Source organism: Gavia stellata, unplaced genomic scaffold, assembly GCF_030936135.1.
Source record: "Gavia stellata isolate bGavSte3 unplaced genomic scaffold, bGavSte3.hap2 HAP2_SCAFFOLD_123, whole genome shotgun sequence".
Lineage (NCBI taxonomy): Eukaryota > Metazoa > Chordata > Aves > Gaviiformes > Gaviidae > Gavia > Gavia stellata.
In genome coordinates, this window is record NW_026776622.1 from 115,764 (window position 1) to 137,690 (window position 21,927).

General features: G+C 57.5%; 1 pseudogene; it reads right to left on the reverse strand.

Annotated features, from left to right (window-relative positions):
* Nucleotides 1-514: 514 nt before the first annotated feature.
* On the reverse strand, nucleotides 515-20,854 carry LOC132321167 (adenylate cyclase type 10-like; annotated as a pseudogene).
* Between the last annotated feature and the right edge of the window lie 1,073 nt (nucleotides 20,855-21,927).

Below are 21,927 nucleotides of genomic sequence, written 5' to 3' on the forward strand. Positions count from 1 at the left end.
TACACCGTCATTGTTCGTAGATTTTTGCTGCAGATGCTAACTCAGGGGCAATGCTAGGCAGAAGGGTGTGTTGTTTCGAGTCCCCTGATGCATTCAGACAAGGCAAAACCTTTGGAGATACCTGGCCAAAGTCCCCTCGGCGTCTGGACCTTTTCCGGTCACCCTTGGCTTTTTAAACAGGCTTCTCCTCCCCTTTAGCTGGGGAAAGGTTGGGAGCAGCAGTGGGTGGCTGACGGTACGTGGGTGGTGAGGAACAAGAGCAACAGAGAGGCCTAGGGTTTTAGAGGGATTCTGGTTTTCATGTGACCCAAAATCAGAAGCGCCTTCAATCATGAGTCTGCACCAGGGCCTGCGAGAGAGCTGTAGCCGTCACTGGGGGAGCAACAGCAGCCCTCAACAGAAAGGATAAGACAGTGTATCTTTCCGTGCCTCAGAAAGCCAGGCCCGACAACAAAGGTCATAAAAAAGGAGATGTTTAATTAGATAACTTCATTTACACCCTTCTGTTTTCAGTCTATCTGTGGCGGGAGTCTGCTGCCCGACAGGAGTCCGCTGCCCTGTCCGTGTTGGCCTTCATGCGTGCTGCCAGGCGGGAGAACATCCGTCTGCTGGAAGTGCCCTCCAGGCTGAAGAGGTGCTCCAGTAAGGAAAGGCAGCAGCTCTGCCGCAGCAGCCAGGCTAGCCTCTTCCTCCTGCCACAGAGAGAAACTGCTGGGCCCAGAGGCACGAGCTGTGCAGTGCTAAATCAGACAGCGTGGGGGGAAAGCAGGGCGGCGGACAAGCCAGTTACAGCTCCTCGGAGGAAAGGGAGCTGATGGAGGGAGGGCTGCCGGAGCGGAAGGGGGCAAGCAAAGAAGTGCTGCCGGGGGAAGTTCAAGAGGGCGTCTTGGCACTACAGCGCCAGGGGGGCCAAGCAAAGCCGGGAACTGGCAGGAAAAGGGGGATCGCCCTCTGAGCTTCCTCATTCCCACACCTCAGCTCCACCTCCTGCTCCTTCCCCATGTCCTGGTCCTGCCTCCAGACCCCCTGCCCCTTTCCAGCCTCTATTCCCTGTTCACAGCTCCCTGTTCCCAGCCACCACCACTCCCCTGCCGCAGCCAACACGTGCCAGCGGACACATGCCCGGCTGCAAGCTGCTTTTTACCCAAAGGCGTGCTTTGTTCCCTTGACTGCGCAGAGGGGAGGGAGCGTGGGGCTCTGTCGTTCCCTGTTCTAGCCCCACATTGCTCCTTGATGCCTTGGTCCTGCTAAGGCCTGTGCATCAGGTTAGGTGTGGCCTCAAGTCTAGGCAGGTCTGGGCCCGGACACCTGGGACCAGGTAGGAAATGGCTCTTCCTCCTCTGGGTTTCAGCTCTGCTTCTTACCGGGCCTCCTGCGGAAGGGAGGTTGCTCTTCTGGCAATGTAAGCGGCACACTGCAACTTTTCCACCTGAGACTTGACAAAGGCTCCAATGGAGGTCCGGGGGAACGGCCTTTTGAGCAGGCTTAAAGCCTCCCTGATCATTTTCTTTGCCAGCTTCACACGTCCCATATGACAGCAGACCTGCACAGGAAAAGGAATGCATCCCGATACGGGCTAGTTGCCCAAGAGACGGCAGGAATCTGCCAGTGGCTGGAGATGCCAGGGATATCCCCTGCATCTGGGGAAGGCATCCAGCTCCGTCCCCCAGGAGATCCCTCCAGACCTCCCCGTCTCTTTACCTCCCCTTTGAGGCTGAAGAAGGTGGCCTCTTCAAAGCGGGCTATCACATTCGCTTTCTTCTCTATTGAGTCCCTCAGGAGCTCCGCTTCATCCAGCTTCAGGAGGGCCTTTGCGCAAGCACACAGAGAGCAGGTGAGCGTGGGTGCAGAGCCCGTGGCCAGCCTTGTCCTCCCACATTGCCTCTGGCATGTGTCTTAAGAGGGCCTGTTTCTCCCCCGGTGATGCTCGCTCAAACACAGTCACACTGGCTCAGAGCACAGGCACCAGTGATCCTTCAGACCACCTCCCTGCTAATGCCCCTCGTGCTCAGTGCCCTGTGTCTCTTGCCACGGAAGAGGCAAAATGGAGGAAAAGGTCAGGGTCTGACCCCAGCATTTCCCTTCCAAGGCCCTGCGAAGGCATGCCCTATTGCAACGGGGAAGTTGTCCTGCCCAGAGCCAGGCGAGCGAGAGGACTGCGTGCTCAGTGGGTGCTGGCAAGCAGGGCAACTCACCATGTAGCTGTTGGAGACGTGCAGGTAGGCAGCCGCACACTCCAGAAGGTAGTAAAAGGCTCTGGCAGCATCGCCCATTGCCATGTAGTGGCGAGCCAAAGGCACAAGCACCGATTCCACGATGGCTTTGCATTCACATGAGCTTGCGCCGTTGCGCTTCCCGTCGGTCTTGCTGGGCAGCTCAGTTGTCTGTTCACGCTTTGCCAGGAACCACCCTGCCACACTAGCCAGAGGACAGTTGCCAGGGGAAGAAGAGAGCAAAGCAAACACGGACATCACCTACACTGGTCTTTCTCCCCACAGAGTCAGCATCAGAAGTCCTCTGTTCAAAGCAGAGCACGAGGCCACGCGCAGGCGTGACTCATACAGGTGCTTTGTAGGAAGGGAGAAAAAGACAAGCTGGGCTTTCTGTCACCTCCCACAGGCAAACCACCCGAGTCCCTGGGGCGGCTTTTCCCCTGCAGATTTTGCAGCGCTACTCTGTAGGAACTGGAAAGCAAGGGCTGCTCCAGCGCAGTGTGACGATCACTCTGAGCCCATGGCTTTCCTCAAGCACTCTCTCATCTCCATGGCCATCTCCTCCCAGCCCCCACCCCACAGAAAGCCTCCTCCCTAAGCTACAGTCACAACCGGCAGCCAAATCTGTCTCCTCTGGAGACACTGGCTGAGCTCACTGGCTTCAAAAATAATCAAAACCTTGTCTGCTCACCCAAAATCCTCCTCCGTGAAAGCCTGCGGCTGCTGCGGAGCATCTGCAGAATCTGCAAAGAAAACAGGGGGTTAGACACCTCCTCGCGTACCCTGGGTAAGAGCTGCTCTCCCTTTCCCAGCGCGCTTGCAAGGATCCTTGCAAGGGTCCCGACACACTGAGGAAAGTCTGCAGTGGTCGTCCTCACCTCCTGGGCTCATCCCTAGCAGATCTGCTCCCACCTGACCCCCAGCACAAACCCCGGGCCTCCTGGAGGGCCCGGGCTGCAGAGCATGGTGCACAGCATACCCTCAGTGGCGTGGGTCCTATCCTTCATCTGTTCTCCAGCGAGCACCAAGGCCTCCCAGCTGCCTGAGTCGCCCTGGTCAGCAGGGCCCGGACAGCTCCCTCCGTCCTGGGTGCCGGTGACGGCAAAGCGGTGGAAGGCGACAAAGTCCCCTTGGCCGCAGCTCTTGCATTTGTGTGCGTGCTGCTCCAGGAAGGCGGCACACTTGCCGTGCAAGGCGACCCGCTGTCTCTCGGGCCACAGCTCGTAGGCAGCCTCCCGCAGCAGCGGGACACAGAAGGCCAGGACGCCAGACTGCTGCTCCGTGGGCTTCTTGCTCGGAGAGGGCCTCTCCACACCTGCAAGGCAAAGGGCCTTTGCATCAGCCCGAGCTGGGGCCAGGGCTCAGGGCCGTCCCAGCCGGGCCACGAAAGGCATGCCTTGCTGCGCATCCTTGGCAGCGAACCAGCGCTGCTGCACACCGAGCCTGGCAGCACGGGGCGAAAGGGCCTGGCTTGCCTTGCTGACGCTAGCAGAGCCCTGGGGACGCAGTGCTCAGCTGCGCTCCAGGCAGCAGCTGGGGATCTTGCCGCCAGCCCAAGCGAGCCCTGGCCAGCGCTTTCTCCCTGCTCTTGGCAAGGCAGTCCCCAGCCTCCTGAGCTTCCCACCCTGTGCCACAGGGGAATCAAAGCTGAATAAAACCTGTCAAAGGCCCCGGGGCACTCTGGAGGGCACCTTTGATCTGGATGCTGCAGGCTGCTGGGAGAGGAGTTCAGGGGTTCCGCACACCCTCCCATGCCCTCCCATTGCTTTGAGATGGACTTGTAAGATCTTTGAGCAACCCATCCCCAACAGCCATGCCTGCCTGAGCTCCAGCCACCCATCACCAGGGGGGAAGCGCACCATGCCCTGGGGAGCCGGCACACAGCTGGGAGCTCCCTTGTCCACCTTCCTGCTACCACTTACCGGGCTCTGCCTGCAGAGAGGTGGCTGGCCCCTTGCTAGCATCTTGGACATCTTCTGGCACCTCTGTGTTTTTCAGCCACTTAAGGATGTTGTCGCTCACCAGCATGTCCAACAAGTAATTCATCTTGTGCCTGATGCCAGCGGGAAGGATGTGCAACAGCAGCTGGGTGGTAAACACTGGCCCGATGACAGCTGCAAACTTCAAAACCGTCTGCTTCAGCGGCTTTATCCGGTCCAGCTGAGCCAGCACAATCTCTGCCAAAAAGAAGCGACATGTCTCTCTCTTGCCTGTTCCCCATGCTGAGGCTGGAGAGGCTGGAAAGTTTCAACACATGAAACGGGCTAGGCTTTGGCCTCCTCTCCTCGGGACTGCACCTGCTGGGCAATCGCAGCCCAGGGTCGGCCTCTTCAAAATGGCTCCGCTCCTGTTGGAATTGCAGGCCACAAGGCCCGGGGAAAAGCGAGACGCTCAAATAAACGCTCCCCCACCAAGGGTGAGGAGGGCAGGATCCAGCAGGTACATGCATCCCGTCATGCAGCCTGCCAGATCTGGAGTAGGGTTTTGCCCAACAGTGCACACAGAGAACAGGGAACTTTCCCCACCTCAGAGGTGGACTCCGAGCTCCCCACAGTGGTTGTCTTAACTTGGCCAGACAATACTATTCCTTTCTTTTGGTTTTCTTCCCTTTTTTTTTTTTGACAAAACAACTTAATAGCAGGATACTTTGGCTTGACATTTCCTCCAGGTTCATACAAATGGCTACAGCTAGAGAGCAGGGACGTGCCTTGGCAGTTCCCCCATCCAGCTCCCCTGGCTACAGGGGGGATTTCCCTGCCAATCCACAGAGAAAAAAAACGGATTTGGTTTGGACTAAGAGCCTTGAGAGCAGCGTTAGGTAGGGAACTTAAAAAGAGAGTAGCAAGGTAGAAGCCGTGTTCAAAGTTGAGTCAGAGGCAAGTCAAAGATTTTTTCCCAGCCAAGAGTTTGTTTCTGTGAGAAAAGGGAGTCATTTTGGTGTTGCACCAATAACCTTTTCGCTCCTACCTGCTGCTGGAAAGCAGCCAGCAGGCTCACGGCTGGTCCACGCCCAGGTGGGGAAAACGGCTGCCCGCAACCCCAGGCCTATTTCTGGTCGGACCAGAGCCACCTTCCCAGCAGAGCCCCCAAGCTGAGAGGGTGACTCTGCAGCACACAGATGCCCAGCCTCCCTCTAGCTGATGCCCCAGGAACGGGCCCCAGCACAGCCACAAGCCGGCAGAGCGGCACACGGCCCCTCACCTTTCAAGGTGGTGGGCAGCACGGTGTTCTCCAGGTTCACGTCCGGTCTGATGATGCAGACCCTGCCATCATTCCCCGCGCTGGAGCTCGAGGTTGCTGCGAGGGATGAAGCCTCGAGTGCAGAAGCTGGGTGGAGCAAGAGAGCACAAATAAGGCAATTTGACAAGTGACTTACAGTTTGCAAACATTTCAAAATTCACCTGAGACGGGACAAGTCCCACCTTACATGGTCCAGTGCCGGCGTGCTGACCTGCCTGCGCTGAATGTGCTCATTAAGCAGAGCAAAGCAGTTTCCACTGCACGCGGTTCTTTGCATAGCCCTCCCAAAGATGTTCTGCCTTCAGACCAGCCTTCCCAAACAGTGCCTCAGTCAAAGCTTCCAGACTTCCCAGGGGGCGACTGACAGCCCCGGGACAGAAAGCAGCAGCATTGCTGCCTTCAACAGCGCTACCTCCACAGCCAGGGAAATTGCCAGTGATAATGCAAAATGTAGCGTCAGTCCTGGCTCTTCCCACGGCCACGGCACTCTGGCTGGCATTGCTCTCTCGGTGCCATTACCACCATTTTCTTCCATTACCTAACTCGCTAGCCCCTGCTTTGGCTGTCCCAACAGCAAGGCACGCAGGAGCCCACACCTCCGCCAGACCAATTTCTGCACTGCTGCAAGATCTGACTCTGCCCACATCCATGGGGGAACAATGGGGCAAGACTGTGCTGCGGAGAATGTGCCCCAACAACTCACGACTCAGCAGCAAAGGTGCTTACTGATCAGGCTCTCCCAGTTGTCCTCTGCTTTTTCACCCTGCCTCTGGGTGCGGAACAAGAGCATGTCGTTGCAACGAAGGCAGCGCAGCTGCTCCTCACAGTAATATGGGATCCCCGAGCTTCTGTGCATCAGGAACCTGGACAGGAACAGACCCAGCAGTGAGCAGCACAAGGAAAGTAAGGTGAATCACAGTTCAGGTGGGTGGTGAGTCACTCGAGCATGCCAAAGTAGCCAGCATCTTTGTCACAGCTACAGCTCTCTTTGGAAAGAGACAGTCCTCCCGCTGGCTTGGGCTTTTGGGCCCCCCTGAACCTCCAGCCTTCGCTGAAGTCCATGGGAAAAGAATTGCGGACAATGCTCAAAGCACAGAGCAGCGAGCCCTGCCTTTCCTCTCTTCAGGAGCCTAGATCCTCTCTGGCAGCAGGATGGACCTCTGCCGCACGGAATCTCCCCCACAGCCTGGCCACCTAGACCAAGGCCTTTTCACACCCCAGCCACGCTGCGGCTCGGGACTCTTCCTCCCTTTCTCCCTGTGCAACAGAGAAGGGCTGAGACCTCCCACGCTCTGTCTCTAGGGAGTTGCCCCCTCTCAGCTCACACCTGCCAGGGAGAGGCATAGCAAGCAACCCATGCCTGGTACTCCCTAGAGCTGGCGATGCTTCTAGCAGCTCTGCGTTCCCTTTCCTGGGGGATTGATTCCCTTCCATGGTCTGCGTAAGTTCAAGCCCTCAGGAAGAGCTCCCCTGCCTCCAACTTACCTCGCTAGATCCCTGGAGATGCTGACCGCTCCAAGCTCCTGGCAGACTTTCTGCACCACAGCTGACGGTTTCAGCTCGTCCAGATGAACACAGGTGACTTTCTGGGACGTTGTGTTGTCTGCTGCGGCTTTGCGAAAGCTCTCTGTTCTCGCGTAGCCCGGAGCTAAGCTCACCACCATGAAGAGGGAGACAGTTGGGAGCACAGCTGACATGATACTCCAGGAGGCAGGGTCGATGAAATGGGCATTGTCGATGACAAATATGCCAAATTCTCCTCCAATGGCCTGGAAAAAGCAGGTTGTTCTGAGGGGAATCCGGTGCATTCTCAAGTGTCTTCCAGGGGAGGAGATACAGCCTCTGTCTCTTGAGAGGATGCTCTGAAGTCTCTCCCCAAGCACTTCCCTGCTCAGAAGCTGACTGACTCTTCATTTCTTTGAGATTTTAAGGTCACACCTAACATCACTTGCCCTGCAGAAGGAGGGAGCTTGGGCAAGGGAATGCAGAAGTTACTGTTCCTTCTCCAGGGCACGCTTTACGGGAGGGAAGTTATTGGGTGTGTTTGTGGGGCTGCGGGGAGGAGGTGGGGGGTGGGGGGTTTCTCAGGCCCTGAACGGTGATGACCCAGATGTGTGGTCCTCCCAAATGTTCTCACTGCTGTGGTGCAGAGCCCGCAGCCGGCAGGGTTGTTTTCCTTCTCCGACCCAGGAGGAAGGAAGGAGAAATGCTCACCTTCTCTAGCACTTTCGCCCAAGTCGAGCGCAGTTCCATTTGTCTTTGAGTTTCACGCATCTCGCGAGCCTTGTCCGAAACGGGAAACTGGCCAAAGAAGCAGAGTCAGGGAGAACCATCGCTCCAGCGCTAGGCACACCTGGCCACCAAGCAAGACGGCAGAGCAAACCGCCTCTGCTGGCCTCAGCACCTTACTTCTCCCCAGCACAGGCGCAGGGAGCCACAGTGGGGACTTCACCCGGAGCCTAAAGCAGAGGCCCTCTGCTGAGGGTCTCTGGCAGAGCTGGCGCTTGGGAGTGGGCTGAAGAGCTGGTGCTCTGGCTGTGGGAATCTTGGGCTGGCTGGAGCAGACCATTCACACAGCGGCAACCTCAGCACGAGGTCAGCACCAGCCTCTCTCCAATGCCACTTCCAGGGTGCTGAACAAGGCACCGGGCACTGCCGGATGCAGCGCGGGGCGTGAACTCACCACAGACAGGGAGTCCCCCGCCCCGGAAAGGGAAACGTGTGCTATGACCCCTGCGATTCCCACCCCTGAGCTAAGGCACTCCCAGCAGCGTGCCCACCCAACGTCAGACCCAGAAAAGCTCACGAGAAGGCCTTCTCCAGGGCCAGAGAGGCTTCTCGCTCTCACCTTGACAAGGAAAATGTCATTGAGGAGGCAGTAGCTGCTCTCTTCGATTGTCCCTCGGAGCTTTGTCCGCAGCATGTCCTGCCTGGCACTGCACGATTCACAGTCCTCGAGGCCCAGGGCCCTGGCCATCAGCATACGGAGGGCAGAGAAGAACTGCCTCTCATTGACCTCCAGCAGTTCCATGGTAACTACCCTGCCGTGCAAAGGCAAAAGGGACTGAGATCCCCAACAGCCCAAGCCTTCTAAGACAAAAGGGGTGGGGATGCCCTTGGAGCGGGGGGGCCGCCCATCAGCCACCCATCTCAAAGTGCTTCCCAGAGAAGGCCAAGCTTTTCACTCCTCGTACGAGAAAGGGCACAGAGGGGTAGTTGCTGCCAAGGCACTGGGAGAGCCCGCTCCGGACCCTGTGTCTCCACAGCGCTGGCCCCGCACGTCTTGCTACGTGCCCCCTGCAGAGGAACTCACGGGGCTAAGAGGCAAGGATGGAGCAAGCGGCGAGTTTGCCTTTGGGCTCCAGGCCTTAGCAGCTTGCCTCCCAGACCACAGGAAGGCTTTTCTGCCCCAGTGCTCCTTCTGGGAAAGAGGCAGAGGGCAAGCAGGGCTTCTGAGACAGGCCACCCTGCTGTCTGTTGGGTCTGGAGTCAGAGGCAAAGCACTGAGCTTGGGCTTTTTCCTTCTACCCGTGCCTGGCCCAGAGGTGAAGGAGGAAAGACCATGGCTCAAGAAGCCACCTCCAACTCCCCGAAGAGGCAGAGGCGGGAGCAGAGCACGCAGGAGCTCCTGGGGAGTGTCTCCAGGAGGCTTTTTTGGAAGGCTGCAGTCCAAGGGCCAGGTGCACTGGCAGAGGGGTTGGAGTGTTCCACGGCTGTCAGGGGACGGGCAGGGGCGGTGTCCCAAAGCTACGGGTCAAAAACCTGTACCTGTGGCCAGCAGCCTGGCCTAAATAGGCCAGCTCAGCAAGTAAGTGGCTCTTTCTGGAGCCCCTCGTGCCCTCAAATGCCAGGATGCGGCTTTGTCCTAAATCCTCATAGGCTTTCAAGCAGCTGACAAAGAGGTCAACCTCCTTCTCCCGACCTGTGAAGACGAACAAGAAAGCGAGCTGCTGGGGCGTGCTGAAAAGCAAAGAGCTGTCCCTTTCGCTGCATCCCTCCCCGCCACCAAATCTGCCAGCCTGCCTACACCCAGGCCTCCTGCCCACCCACTCATCCCAGCTCTTGCACCTCTGCCTTCCTCAGAGCGGTAGCGGACCCACCTGCCCGCCTGCCCCACAGCGCAGCTCCCATGCCCTCTTCCCTGTCCCGTCCCCCTCCCTTCCCCTCCCACAGGCACACAGATTCAGCCGGCCCCATGCAACTCCCCACAGCGATCCAGCACAAGACTGCAAGGGATGGTTTGAGTCGCTGCAGGCAGCTATGGCCCAAAGAGCCTCAAAGCATCTCCTCGCTGTACCATGAGCCACAGAGCACTTCCCGGTAGCTAAGGCGGCATCTTCAGGCCTGTACTGGTTTTGGCTGGGCTAGAGTTCATTTCCTTCAGCAATCGTTCGTATGGTGCTATCTTTGGGATTTGTGACCAAACATCGGTGCTGATAGCACAATGATGTTTTAGGTACTGCTGAAGAGTGCTTGCACAGCGTCAAGGCCTTTTCCATTTCTCACGCCACCCTGCCAGCGAGCAGGCTGGGGGTGCACAAGAAATTGGGAGGGAGCAGAGCCGCAACAGCTGACCCCACTGCCCAAAGGCCTATTCCATACCCTATCAGGCTGTGTTCAGCAAGAAAAGCTGGGGGAAAGAAGGAGGAAGGGGGGACGTCTGGAGTGATGGCGTTTGTCTTCCCAAGTCACCGCTACAGGAGATGAAGCCCTGCTTTCCTGGAAACAGCTAGACACCTGCCTGCCCATGGGAATGCCTGATTTTGCCTCGTGCACGTGCGCAGCTTTCGCTTTACCTATTAAGCTGGGTGGACCTCAGCCCACCAGTGTTCTCACTTTTACCCTTCCGATTCTCTTCCCCATCCCACTGTGGGCAGCGAGCGTCTCTGTGGGGCTGAGCTGCCTACCAAGGTTAACCCATGACAGGGCCCAAAACATCCGGCAAGACACGGAGTGATTAAAGGCATCCCGTGGGTCCTGACATTTCCATGTCTACACCCAGATGCTGCCAAGGAAGGAACTCTGAGGAGTACAAGGGGGAGAGCCCACCACCAAAACTCTCCGTCAGTCTGGCAGAAGGAAGTCTCTTTCCTGATCCCAAAGACAGGGATCAGTTTAGCCCCCCGGCTGTGAGCAGCTCCATAGTTGAAAGGAACCTTCGTACCAGTTCTGGAGCATGGCAGGGAGCACCAGGCGCCTCACCCTGCCCTCCAGCCCAAAGATATCAACCAAGTAGGGACCAAGACAGGCGGCACTTCCTTAGGGCCGCTGCAAGCAACACTATCCCTGGCAAAAGCTTCTCCCTTCCAGCGTGGCACTAGAAGTTACCAAGGGAAAGAAACCGGGGTTCAGAAGAGCAAGGCGTTCTCCACCTACCCAGCAAGGGGACGGACTCTGACTTCTTCTTCGTAAGACCCATGCCAAATACGCTAGAAGCAGGGGAAAAGAAAACACAAGCCAATTAGCTGGTGAGAAGCCAGGGGACGCAGAGAAGCAGCTTGGCTTGTGGGGGGGGCAGGGTGTGCTCCTCGGGTAGCTGCTTTTGTTTCGAGCAGCGTGTTAGCCCCTGCACGCTCCCCCAGACAAAGTTCAAGCTGACATGCTAGGACAGCTCTGAGCATAAAAAAAGCCCAACGGCCACATCGGGACAGGAGGACCTATCAAGCGTCCACCACCAGAGGCCAAACCCAGAGCAACTGGAGACATGTGAAAGAAGCCAGGGTGTGCTGCTGGCTAGCAGACAGCTTTCCCACATTGGCCAAAAAACCCAAGTGTCTTGGAAAGGAGGACTTGTGTCACTGAACGGGTTGGGATGCCAAGCACCTGGCATCTTTGGCTCAAGTCTTCCTGCAGTTTCAAAGAGACGGCAACGTTAACCTTCAAACCGTCATCCAAAGAGAAGGTCAAACCCTGGCCCAGAGGAAGACCTGAGATCTCAGCAGGAAGACATGAGGAAGAGTGTCCCAATGGCCCACGGTTGCCCATGGGAACCGGATTGGCCCAGAGCTTCCTGCTCGGAGGCAAGTGGGACAAAAACCTCCTTGGGTCAGCATTACCAGGGCACGCGGTAGAGTAAGCACAGCACGGAAAGCACAGTCAAAAGCCATTCGGACAGAGCCTGCAAGGCCAGGTTGTGTCTACCAAGGCAGATACACCTTCCCCATCCCTGTGGCTTCACTCCCGCTCTCTCAGCAGCGGGACACGGCAGGGGAGAGAGGCAAAGAGCCTCCCACGCCAGGGCTTCTGACCGTCTCAGCCACAGGGAAGGGAGACCAGCTTGGTCTCTCTCTGCAGAACTCCTCTTTGCTGGCCAAGGCCGCAAGTGGCCAAGTGCCACCCTCCCCTCAGCCAGCCCTCTCAGAGGACACTCACCTAATGGTGATCCCCACAAATTGATAGACAGTGCCAGGGTGGCTAAGGCCTTTCATCTTTCTCTCTGGCAGGTCCTCGAAGCAGTAAGGGGGCAGTTGAGAGGCGGCGCAGGTTTCTGCATCACAGGACACCAGCCCAGAGTAGTGCACCATCATCCGGGCTGCCAAATTCACCTTCTGGCCAACGACTGCCAGAGAGAGAGAGAGAGCACGGTTGACGTACCTGTGCCACCAGCCCCGCCGTGCGCTTCCAGGCCAATGGCTGCCTCACCTCCGGCACGGGCCAAGCCCACAGTGGGCTCAGCAGAACCCAGGAGACCAACCGGCCAGAGCCCATTCTCCCACCCCAGACCAGGACTGGCTGCTGGGCAAGCCCTCTCCCAGCCCGCCTTCCTCATCCAGACTGCTGTGCTTAAGCAGGCCCACGCCAGGCTCCTGCGCCTCAGACACACGCCTCGTACCTGTGTATTCATGCCTTACAGGGTGGCCAATTACTCCGCAGAACACCGTCCCGCTGGTAACTGCAACAGACACTGCCCTGGCACACAGGGAAACAGGGCGGCTTCAGCAGCGCCCCAGACGCAGTGCTGCCCGCCCGGCTTCATCCCTTTCCGCACCTCCCCTCGGCGCTAGCCTGGGCCACCGGCCGTCCTGCCCTGCTAGCGCGGGTCTCAGGGACGTGGAAAGCTCAGGGGCGCAACACACCCAGGTTGCAAGGGGCAGGGGACAGGGGTAGAGTGCACACACTCACTCTTTTTCCCCGAGCATCGTGGAGCACAAGTTGAAGATCTGAATAGCACTCTGCAAGGCGTGAAGGCTCTCGTAGGGTAGCTTTTCTCCAGTGAGTCCAAACACACAGACGAAGGTGCAGCCCTGCCAAGGACAGACACAGCACGTCTTGCTACAACGCCTAAGAGGGAGTCTCTCCCTCTTGCTCACTGCCCACCCCCTCGGCGTGGGGGGAGGCCATTCCTCCCCCACACTCACTTTATCAAAGAGGAGGACTTTGTTCAGCTCGCCCTTGTGAGGAGAGAGGATTTCTAGCATCATCCTGCTGGCATTGTGGAGGATCGCGCAGAGATCCCCTGTGCCGATATCTGCAGCCAGCCGCAGGTTGACGAAGAGGCACGTGACGGGCCGTAGCTCAGAGAAGAGGTCCAGCGGCACTCTGTCATCAAGCTGGAAGACAAGGGCACGACGGCTTCACCAGCCTGCTCTCCCAGGGGCTTACTGCCCACACCAGATACCGAGGGAGAGCAGGCGTACTGGCCACAGCAGGGACTACTGGAGGAAGGGATAAATCCTCCTCTCAGTGCAAATGGCAAGCAGGCTGCCCAGCCTGCGTCAGGCACACACCGAATCATAACACAAATGACGAAGGAGGGAAAGGTGCTCCAGAAACACCCCATCTTGGGACAGGTATGGAAATGAGGGGCGGCCCTCAGAGATGCTCTAGGCACTTCCGGGGAAGCTCCCCTTTATCCCACCGTCACGTCCGCAGCACATCCAGAACCATACCCACGGAAAAGACAGAGAGACAGAAGTCCACCTCCCACCACCCGTGTCTCTCTGAGGACAACGCGCACAGTGGTGCAGCACTGGTGCCCCTTGGCTCAGTTTCCCCGCATTGTCATCTCAGGGTGCATTTTCATTTGTTGGTCTGTTCTCGTGAGAACTCCCCCTCTGCAACGCACCGCTTCTTTGCCCTCCACCAATGCAGCCCCCAGCAGCGGCGGCCTGGCCATACCTTCCTGAGAGCAGCTTCTGGTATGTACTTCCTAAGCACATCCTCATCCTTGGGCAAGAGAAGAGCAGGCCTCATGGCACCTGAGGAGAGAAAATGCGGGTGGTTGCTGGGAGGATGGGACTACGAGGTGTTGGAAAGCAGGAGCTGGCACTGGAAACAGGAGAGAGAGAGTCTTTTGTGTTTGCTCATGTTACCACCTCCAGATGCTCAGGGCAGAGCTGTCCCCTGGAAGGAGGAGGAAGCAGCAGCAGCAGCGACTGCCCCAGCTGATGTGCAGGAGGTGCAAAAGCGTGAGCGCTAACTGAAAGGGGTTAGAGGACGGAGGTGGTTCCTCTCTGGCCCCTGAAGCAGCCAGGCCCCACCTTTCTGGGCAATCACAGAACAAGGTGAAGTTGGCACTCACCTTCCCCTTCCCAGCGGTGGCTCGCTGGGTGTTGTACAAGCTTGCGTAAAGCCTCTTGGCATTCTGACCAGGACATCTGATCCATGCCTGTAAGCTGAAGACACACGGAATGAAAGCACTGCCACTGGCCTCCCCAGGAGTCCCAGGGGACAGAGCCTGCCCTCCACCGTCACTGCCCAGAAAAGGGGAGAACAAGCCCACCTGGCTGGACGGGGCAGAAGTGCTTCCTCAGAAGCACCGCAGCTGGGCAGGCATCATCATCTAAGCATCCCCCAGCTGTCAACAACAGCTCCATGACCCACAGAGGACATTGGCTGGGGGGGCCAAACCCCTTCCAGCGCCTCCCGACCCCTCAGACCAGGCAAGCCCAGCCCACAGTTACCCCTGAGATGGAAGGACGAGAGCTTCAGCTGTCTGCCCGCTTTCACAGCTACAACTCTCTCCACAAGCAGCTCCTCAGCCTTCTGACACCTGCCTCCCTCATGTCCAGGCCCAGGTCCCCAGAAAGGCTCTAGAGGCCGCCTCATCCACCTACCTTCACAGGGCTTTGGCCTGCAAGAGGCTCGGTCCTGACCCGGTGCTGCTCACAGAGCTCCCAGGAGGTGGCTGAGAGGATAACTTCACCTGCATTCGCAAGCTCTTCAGCCTCACAAACTTCATCCAGGGCCCGGCCACAGATACAGAAGTACTGCCGCCTCCTGTCTCCGACAATCAGGAGGCTCATGGGCCCTGCAGAGATCCCTGGTGAGAGAGAGAGGGAGAAGCAGAGCTGACACAGGGAACATTTTGAGCTCTACAGCCCCCAGCATCTCAGCTCTTCAGAAGCTATTCTGAAGCCCAGCGGGGAGACGGGCATTCTGGAGGGGGAGGGCATCCTCCGTCCCACTCGGGGGGATACTGGCACAGGTCCCTGAAACGGGTGTCTAGAATAGACAAACAAAGCCTACAGTGACCCTGTGTTGAGAGTGCCGGGCGTCTTACCCAGCTGCCTGCCCCAGAAGCCCAGCAAACCAGCGGGCTTGATCACCGCCTGCTCCCTTTACATGCAGGCAGGCTGTAGCTGTCTGCTTGAGAAAGCACAGCAGCCTGCCAAAGCCCTTCTCGCAGCCGTAAGCAAAGCAGTTCCCCTTTGCTCTTTGTGCAAGGCAGGGGAAAGGATGCAAAGCTGCCCCCACCTGGAAAAATGCAAGGATAACTACCTCCCGCAGACATCTGTGCTAAAGCAGACATTCAAAGACCCTAATACTTGAGCGGACACCCGCTCTGCCTTTAAGCTTCCTCTGCATCTGCAAACGCACGCAAACCCAGCAGTCCTGGTCTCCCATCCCCGCTACGACTACAGCGGGCCCCTTCAACGCTCGCAGGAGATGCTTTCCTTTGCACTAGCCCCAGTAGGGATCCCCGCATTCCCTGCCGGTGAGAAGCACCCTGTGGCACGGGAGAGTGCCACGGATCTGCGCCAGGCACAGCACCCGTACCCATCTTCAGTTCGATCTTCTGACCCACGTGCGTGTCACGACTCCCATACTTCTTCCGGATCTGCCAGCTACATTGCAGCACCAGGCTGATGGTCTTAGCCAGCTCCTGGGATGGTGTTCTCCACAGCACCAGCACAGCATCCCCTGGGGAAAGCGAGGGGAAGGTAAAGGCTCTGCTGAGACCTGACACTCCGTGACCTACGCTCGGTTGCACAGACAGCAGAAATGGGCCAACGTGCTGAGGAAGACGGGCTCGTGGGAGGGCATCGTCTGGGAGGACGACACCCTGGGCACCACGACAGCTCTCCTCTCCCGGGCCGGCCAGAGCAGCAGCCAGCAGGCAGCGGTGACACCCCCTGCCCCGAGCGCTCCTCTGCAGCTGCAGTACACCAGGGACTCCTCCTCCCCTCGCAGCCTGGCAGCCCGAGCTCCGCCATCACCAGGGACTCCCTGCCCCTCACCACCACCCCGACAGACACCTTTGGCTGCGCTTCCTAGGGGGTCTCGTCCTCTCGGTGCTTGCTTGCCCCCACCCCCAGCCCAGGGCCCTACCAGCGGGGGCAGAGCGAGGGAAGCCACAGCCCTTGCCAAAGCCAAACCTCAGGCAGGCCTGGGGGGAATGAGAAAGGGCACTGCAGGGAGGGGGGGTGCGTGCATGGCGAGAAAGCTGGCTCAAGGTGCTGCACAGAGCCTCTTGAGAAGGAGAGCAGAGCAAATGGCTGCCACAACAGTTACATGCTGCAGATGAGCACATGTGGGCATTGTCGTCCTAAGTACGTACCAGCAAACTTCAAGATGTCTCCTCCAAAAATCAGCAACTCTGCGGACAGAGGGAAGGGAAGGGAAGGAAAGGAAGAGTCATGTGGACACCTTCTTCCAAAAGCCACAGAGCAAAGCCCCTCTGCCCAGAGAGGAGCACCCGGGAGAGGGTGCACCGTGGGGCACAGCTCAGGAAAGCACCACTCCGGCCTGTCTCCCAGGCTCACAGTGGCCACAGCTCTGGCACCTGCACAGCAGGCAGGGAAGCAGGGCCTCGAGATGCCACCAGAGCTCGGGAAGGTGGAGGCTGGAAGGGTCCAGCTCGTCCAGGCAGGGCTGAACAGAGCCAGCTGCCCAGGACGGTGGCTAGATCGTTTTTGACTAGCTCTAAGGAAGGAGACTCCACAACCTCCCTGGGCAACCTGTGCCAGGGCTCAGTCACCCTCACAGACAAAAAGTGTTTCCTGACGTACAGAAGGAACCTGCTGCGTTTCAGTGCGTGCCCATGGCGTGGCCTCTGGTCCTGACGCTGGGCACCACTGGAAAGAGCCTGGCTCTGTCCTCTTTGCACCCTCCCTTCAGCTTTTAGACACATCACTAAGATCCCCGCTGAGCTAAACAGGCCCAGCTCTCTCAGCCTTTCCTCACAAGAGAGATGCTCCAGACCCTTCATCATCTTTGAGAACTCGCTTGCTTTGGTGTACAAGTGCTGCCAAAGCAGTGGCCACAATGTGGTCACAGTAGCTCGCAAGGGTCAAGATGTCCCCTGTGAAAAGGGGCACATGAGGGTGTCTCTCACACACACACACACACACACACACACTCGGCCGTGGGGAGCAGAAAGGACCTTGCGCTGGTCCTGACTCAGCAGGAGACCCTGGCTGCTCTCGCTGTTCCTCCGGGCCACAGAAAGCCCCAGCCCTTCCTAGGAGGCAGGACCAGGCTGCCCAGCACCTCTGCCTCCACCCTCCATGAGCAGCCTCACGGCCCGATGCCAGACAGTCCTGCAGCATGGCTCTTACCCTCCAAAATGTCACACAGGTAGGAATTGAGGGTTTGCACCAGCTCATCAGTGCCTCTGTCTGTGCCGCTCCTCTGGATTAATGTCTCTGTCAAAGCAGTGAAGCCTGTAACAGGGACACCCAGAAATCAGGAAATGCCCATGTGGGCCAAAGGACCTGGCAGCCAGTTCCACGCTGCCCGGCCCAAGAGCTTGTAGGTCACGCCTCCCCATGCCCCGGCTCAGTGCTGGTGGCAGCAGTGGTTGACCGCCCAAGACAAGCCATCCCGCTCCCTTTGGGCATCCCAGCGGAAGACCTCAGCAGTGACAAGGTGGTCACTCTGTCTGAGGGGCAGGGGCAGGGCTCCAAAGGGCCTGGGGTGGCCCAGAACAGCTCCTGTCCGTGGTTGCTCCTCCCTGCTCACCCCACCTGACAGATCTGCAAAGAGCAGCACTCCGTCGAAAGTCTGCGTGGTAACAGCACTCTTGGGGTAGTCCTCAGCAAGCAGTCTGGGGACGAAAGCTGCTGCTTTCTCCAGGTCGGAGTGGTGATGTTTCCTCTCCCAGGCAGAGGCCATCGTCAGCGCCCTGTGGCACACGGGGTACCTCAGGAGAAGACGGCTGTGCCCAGCTGGGAGGAGGACGAGGCCCTCGCCGCACAGTGCGAGTGGCACAGTGAGCCCGGGGCCTCTGTGCGGGACGACTGGCCCTCTGCCCTCACGGGTGAGGTCACAATCACCTGGCAGTGACCTCCTCTGTAGGTCATCGCTTACCCCTCGGCTCTCCTCAAGCGACACAATCAGCTAATAGTGACATCCTCCGTATGTCATCGCCTGCTGCGCAGCTGCCGCCGTGACCCAGGCTCCCTCCTTGACGCTGAGCCACTGACTGAGAGGCGGCCAGCGCCACCCCGCTTCTTTGAGGACAGTGCCGAGGGGAGGCTTGTGCGGCGACCTGTCCCCGAATTTGCAGCTGCTTCCCCAGTTCCCAAGGACCAGCTGCCTCCGGCACACACAGCTGTCTGCTAGCACTGGTCCTTCCTTCCCCCTGCAGCTGCGCAGCCTGTCGCCATCTTCCCGGCAGGCTCACTCCTTTTTTGCTGCCTTGCTCCCTGCCCAAGCCCCCAGCTGCCCCAGCTCAGGCAGGGGAGCCCTCCAGCTCTGCCATCCCTCCATCCGCACAGGGCCTGTGACGGACGCTGGCCTGCCTCTGGCAGAGACAGCAGCTCCTGAGCCGCCCCGTTGTGGGGCAGCTGGGCTGTGCGAGAGCTCCAGCACGTGGAGCCAGGCCTCTCATCCCTGCCGGCAGCTGGGGTTTCCCAATGGAACGGGAGGCCGGGGCATACATGCAGGCTGCCCCACGGCTGCCAGGTGGCAGAGTGGAGGCCATCAGGGAGACTGTGGCGGAGCAGCAATGAAGCCTCCTGCAGCTGCACGACCGTGTTCTCGGTTGTGCCCAAGTGCCACCACTCTCCCAGGGCGACGCCAGAGGGGGCAGGGGCCATTCGCAGCGAGTCAGCAGGAGGTGCTGTGCCTCCTGGGACTGTCACGAGAGCTGTGCAGTCTCTTGTGTGGCAAGGAAACCTCCCCGAGCTGGGAACCCGGGCTCACAAAACAGCCCTCCTCCACCGGGCTCACACAGAATACATAATTCAATTTTTCATTAATCGCTCTCTTCATCCTACCATTCTCTCAGTAGCCATACTTAAAATAATCAATTATGTTTTCTATTAATATCTAGTGATTGGCATTCTTGATATTGGAATCCAGATGGGAAAGGCAGGGGGATTTCCAAGCAGCATCACTGGTGCATATCAGCTCACACTGTCACGGGACTCAAAGAGAACTCCTCTATTCAATTCTTCATTGTTCCATCTCGTTAGGATTAGTTCCTTAATACGGAACAGTGACTACCTGGTGAGGTCCCTACGGTCATTGTTTCAAACTTAACAATCCTAACTTATGCATTTGTATGTTATGATTTTACTTATTAATCAGACTTAACCTTTCTATATGATCCAATCTTGATTTTTTTTTAAATATTGATTATTTTTTTAAAAATATTATTTTTTTAAAAATAATCAGAGCAGATTTTTTAAAAGAAATCCTGGTGCAGGCTCAGGATTGGGTGACTGTGGCGATTCCATTTCATTTTGTTGTACTTTTGGGGGGAACAGTCCCCCAGGCTGAGCCCACGGCGTTGCCCCGTGCTCCAGGCCCTGTTCCAGGCCGTGGGGGCTCCCCGTCCCCTCAGCAACGGGACACCGTGGCCACGCCCCCGGGCACAGCCCCGCCCTCAAACACGCCCCCTGGCGCAGGCCGTGCCCCGCCCCTGTGCATCACCTCGGGAGGGCGGGGCCTCCGCCCTGCCCCTTCCCACAGCAGGGCCGTGTGCAGAGGAGGCCCCTCCCACGACAGGGCCGTGTGCAGCGCAGGCCCCTCCCATGACAGGGCCGTGTGCAGCGCAGGCCCCTCCCATGACAGGGCCGTGTGCAGCAGAGGCCCCTCCCACAGCAGGGCCGTGTGCAGCGCAGGCCCCTCCCACGACAGGGCCGTGTGCAGCTCAGGCCCCTCCCATGACAGGGCCGTGTGCAGCAGAGGCCCCTCCCATGACAGGGCCGTGTGCAGCTCAGGCCCCTCCCATGACAGGGCAGTGTGCAGCAGAGGCCCCTCCCACAGCAGGGCCATGTGCAGTGCAGGCCCCTCCCACAACAGGGCCGTGTGCAGCAGAGGCCCCTCCCATGACAGGGCCGTGTGCAGCTCAGGCCCCCCCCACGACAGGGCCGTGTGCAGCAGAGGCCCCTCCCATGACAGGGCCGTGCGCAGCGCAGGCCCCTCCCACGACAGGGCCGTGTGCAGCAAAGTCCTGCCCCCTTGCCCCCCAGGGCCGTGTGCAGCGCAGCGCCCCTCACCTCGTGGGGCCCTCACGATACACTATCACCAGGGCCGAGTCTGTCACAGATGGGAGTGACAGAGAGTGCACTTCACTCACAGAAGAGAAGCAACAATATCTTTTATTGGCATGAACTAGTGAGTTACCAGAGTTTGGTGGTAAATGTGACAGCGATTTAACGAGACTTGATGGCAAGGGACACTTGGATCGTTTACTGCATGGAGGACAGGGCCAGACAAAACTGTGAGGGAGACCCTGTCATTGGGTCATGAGCTTCAGAAGGGACCCCCTTGCATTCTAAACTCCTTCTCAGAGAGGAGCCTAGGCGTGGCTGGATCCAGACTTAGTCCCAGCCTTCGTCAACGGCTTATGTCTAAAGGGTTGTACGTGCGCAATCAATCCTTTCTATCGCTTCGCTAACATTTCAAAGTTTCAGCATGCTGTTAGTCACTTATGGAGAGTCTATTGCGGCAAGGAACCTCTCAACCTCGAGGAGTAACCTTGAAGGTCATCCCTACTCAAGGGGAGATCCTGGCATGCAGCCCACTGCCATGCCAGAGAGCTCAAAGGGCTCTTGGGTTACTCCCTATTTCTGGGGACAGGGTGATTGACTCATAGTCCTATTTGCATACCTAGCACAGATTTTACATTGACCAGCACTGTGCTTAGGTGGGCGACTGCCCAAATTGGCACTTGGCTCTTGTGGTGTTATCTGTCTCACCAGAATCCGCTCTGGGCGGGGTGCAGCCATCACGACCACCACTGGTGGTTATGGCTTGATAGAGGTCAGGTTGGGGTGGGGGAAGCACACCCTCACACTCCACCCCATGGCTCTAGTCAATTCATCTTAGTCTCACAGAGTGGTGGTATGGTCACCTCTTGCCCCTGCTATGCTATACTAAATAGTATCTTGGTAATTTATGTGCTTACAGCTCTGCGGCAAGTAGATAGCAAAGTATTGCTATTTGTTATGTATCCAGTGCTTGGAGCTGGGTTATTTGTTTTATCATGGACCAAACCTTTACATACAATATGATTATAAACACTAGACATATTAAAGTTAGAGTTCATAAAATCATAACTGGGTGAAGCATGAAATTAAAAATTGCCATTGCCGTCAGTGACAATAGAAGAAGAGTTTCCCACCAGTGGTGTTCTCCATCCTTCATCGCTCTTTCCAAGACATGGTCTGGAGTTTTGTGTCCGTTGTTTCAGACACATTCTAGCAGTTGACACAGGTCATTATGTTGTAGTAGTTTCTTCACCAATGTAAGATTCTTTCCGATTCACTGCGTTCCCCGTGTGCCCACTGCAAAATCTCGACTGAATGCTCCTCCTGCCTCTGGTTTGACACAGCACCAGCTTTCCATCTCTTCACAACCATGCAGCCAGAGTTTCACAGAAGCTTTGGAGTTTCTTTCACTTCCAGCTACTGATACAGGCAAAGAGCAACATGACAAATTTGCTAACTGCTCTGAGGTGGATGCTTTGCGAGGGTGGGCTTGAGAGAGAGACCAGACACAGTGCAGCTGGAAATGGAAGCCGAGTAGAAATTACAGAAGAAAGACTAGGTGAGAGGAAAAAAAGGGAGGAAGAAGAAGAAAGGGCTATGGACAAATATACATGCTTACTTTATGTTATGTTATTTTTTCCACCAAACTTTCATGTTACTCTCAGGTATTTGCAGGAGCCCATTTGAAACATATATACCATTTTGAAAGGATGGAAAAAATGGTGGCGTTTGCAAGGAGCTAGTCTGAGTACTGCAGCACATGCCAGTGCCGGTGAGAATCTATAACGTTCCAAGAGCCAGCTGGACATCTC